Source organism: Austrofundulus limnaeus, unplaced genomic scaffold, assembly GCF_001266775.1.
Source record: "Austrofundulus limnaeus strain Quisiro unplaced genomic scaffold, Austrofundulus_limnaeus-1.0 Scaffold0, whole genome shotgun sequence".
Lineage (NCBI taxonomy): Eukaryota > Metazoa > Chordata > Actinopteri > Cyprinodontiformes > Rivulidae > Austrofundulus > Austrofundulus limnaeus.
Window position 1 is genome coordinate 2700961 of NW_013952402.1, and position 3384 is coordinate 2704344.

The window sequence follows — 3384 nt, forward strand, 5'->3', positions numbered from 1 at the left end:
GTGTGTGTGTGTGTGTGTGTGTGTGTGTGTGTGTGTGTGTGTGTGTGTGTTGCACTACTGCTGAATGAGACACCTTCTCTGGTGGAAACTACCAAAATGGCAGCCATGAGTGCCCTGGCAGGTGTTTATGTTCTAATATGAGTGTGATCAGACTCGTAACTGAGTTCTCGTGGTTCCGATGATTAACAATGTGAGCAATTTGGCCAGTTTGGGTCATGATCTGAGGAAAAGTTTAATAGGTTGGATCTACCTGTATTAAGAAGCATATTTAGATATTCTTTGGTTAAAACTAAACTTCTATGGTAGAAAACACAAGCCTACAGTTTAAAGTTTGACTTGGTAAGTTTTTCATTTTATGGACTTGTAACCCTGACAACCCACACTATATTCTTTAAATATAACCAAAATATTTGTATCCTGACYCATCTCAGTAATCCAGGTAGAAAAAAATCAAAAAGAAAAAATAAGTAGGTCCTCTGGACTTATAAGCACTTCCTCCACATGGACAAACAGGTTAGTCACATGCAAAAGAGGGCCATCACCGAACAATAGGCTTGATTAGCTATATTGTTCAGAGAGGGAAAAAAAACAAAAACAAGGGGACGTCGAGCCCCGCCTGCACTCATTACATTCACATGACACGACACCTAAGAACCACAGCATTCAAACCAATAAGTCAGGTGATGGGGCATATGACCCTCTATGAACAATAGAACTAATCAGGCCTATTGTTAGGTGATGGCCCTCTTTTGCATGTGACTAAATAAAGCTAATCAAGCCTATTGTTAGGCGATGGCCCTCTTTTGCATGTGACTAAATAGAGCTAATCAAGCCTATTATTAGGTGATGGCCCTCTTTTGCATGTGACTAAATAAAGCTAATCAAGCCTATTGTTAGGCGATGGCCCTCTTTTGCATCTGACTAACCTGTTTGTCCACGTGGAGGCAGGATGAGTTCACCTGAATCTCATCAGACTGAAGAAGTCTCTTGGATGAGAGACGAAAAGTTTCACTAAAGAAGAACCCATCCAGAGGGCCTACTAATTTTTTATTTTTGATCAAAATATTTGTATTTCTAAACATAATCAAGATAAAATAGTAGTATGTTCCATAGTTAGCATGTCATTTTGATTTAATTCCCATTAGTGCTAAACAGATTTCCTGTAATGAAATTGAAATGCTTCACCATAAAAGAATAACATGGTGGGTGTTTATTTAAWCTGCCTGCTCAGTAAAAATTTCCCAAAGGATTTCTATGATTTTAACAGTTTTTCTTGAAGAAAAGGCCCGCTGACAGTACGGTCCAAGACAGAAGACCAACATCTGGTCCCTGTGGAACAGCAATACAAAGAGGTTATATTATAACTCTACAGAAGTCTGTGGCTACCAACTGATAAAGATTAAAACTCCTTCTCTTCGACACAAAAATTATTAGATTATCTGAACAGAATACTCCTCCGGTGACCCATTCTGAAACAGCAGTAAGCAATGTAGAACTGTTAGGTGCATCTCTAATGTGTTTTGTGACAAGAAAGTAACCTCCAGGTTGGCTTCTAAACTGATTTACCAGAGTGAAGCKCTTTAGACTAACCAAAGCCCCCCTCTGACTAAAACATTGGATTTTCTTGATGCCCCTCTTACCAAGGAGTGGCTCAGAGTTTTCATATCAGTTCTCCTGCAGTCTCGAAACAACTGGCTCAGCTTCTGCCCCCCTTCCTGATGTCTAAATCCTCCACCCATGCCATTACAGATGACATGCACACTGCTAAGACACAGCACTGTCAAGCCCACACACCTCCGTTCTATTTTTAGTTAGCCACATCATCCCACTTCCTGAGATTTGTCTCTTTCGCTGTTGTCTTTGAAAAATCAAAACGGGTCCACCCTGCACCTACTCAGTAGCTCTCTCTGGATTAGTAGTCCCCTGTCACTTTCTCTATTTCAGTTGAAGTGTCCCCTATGGGCCTTGTTGGAAACACAGAAACATTTAAGGTCTCCCTAACAGGGCAACGGTGCTGCTCAGTCCTCTGCCCTGAAACCACGTCGTCTTTCACAGCGAGACAAGCGAGGCAAGGCTCCCTTTCTGTCTAAGTCTCCCTCAAAGAGCTGCATTCTAATGTTGACATCCCTTTTGCTCGCTTCTTTTCAGACAGCAGTGTGGGACTGGTGTGCACTCTCCCTCCACCTTCTCCCCTGAAAGCCATAGTAGCCTGTGAGGGAGGATTAACGCCTGCTGCTCCCTGACTGCACCGTCTCACTTTGCGAAAACATTTAGAAGCTTCCGTTGTGGTTTGGTGCACTGGAATGGTAAAAGTAACAGAGTTAATTATGCCATTTTGTCTCACAAATGAGATAACAAAAGAGATCTGTTGAATTTGTCGCGAGGGTAACGACATCAGTATGTTTTGTAATTGTGATGAAAATGGTTGGAAGAAAGAGACTCCCAGTATTTACTTTCCTGTGGTAAAGCTGATATCTTGAAGTTCTTTTGACCCATGAAAATCACAAGGTTTGATTAGCATGCAGGGATTTACCATCAGTTTATTTTAATTCCATGTGATATTTCTACCAAAGTTTTTTAAATGGCATTTATCTTCTGAAGCAGAACATTGTCTGCTTTTCTCCAGCTCATTGCATAARGGTTTTAAAAGCTCTTCTTAAGACTAGAATTGGCCTTGTGGTAAACTGAGATATGTACCAGCTGAATCACTGAAATTATTCAATTTATATTAATGATCATTTTGAAAAAGCTCAACAAAGTGGGTATTAAACGTTAAAGATATTATAAATATTACCTGGACTCCAACTTTTTAAAGATTCTAAATTTTAAAAACCAAGTTGGTTTGCTTTGTCCATGAATTGAGGTAAACAAGTAAAATGAGAACTAAAAAAATGTTTCCGACATTCTTAGTGAGGTTGTACCAAAACGTTCTGTGCAACAATGGGATCAGTCCTCCTTTGTCAATTATTTTGCTTTTCTTTCTCTCCTCAACAGCTTTCCATTGCTAGTTGGAATTCTCAGAAAAAAGTTTTTATTTAATCTCCTCAGAAAGAATTTATAACTCTTACTTTTGTATGAACTCTCCTTGCCTATTTGCTGGATTTATTCTTTGAGTGTTATTTTGTTCTTTTGAATTTGAGTGTGTTATTTTGCTGTGACTGGGTGACCTGTATGTTTACTGGTTGAATCCTTAAAATATGTTGTAATTTGACAATATAAAACAAACTAAAGAAGAAATAAACGTAGTGTGGCGTGAATGCACAGAATCTCCTTCGAGCTTTTGACATTTTCTTGGTTATCGGGTCTGGATCACTTCTACGTTACACATCATTTTTCGAGGGAGGAAAGTGTGTGTGTGTGTGTGTGTGTGTGTGTGTGTGTGTG

At 39.5% G+C, this 3384-nt stretch overlaps 1 protein-coding gene across 1 annotated transcript in view; it reads left to right on the forward strand.

Annotated features, from left to right (window-relative positions):
* The window catches only part of eys (eyes shut homolog), a 205300-nt gene that overhangs the window by 147356 nt on the left and 54560 nt on the right, over positions 1–3384 (forward strand). The gene's annotated exons all lie outside the window — the stretch shown is intronic.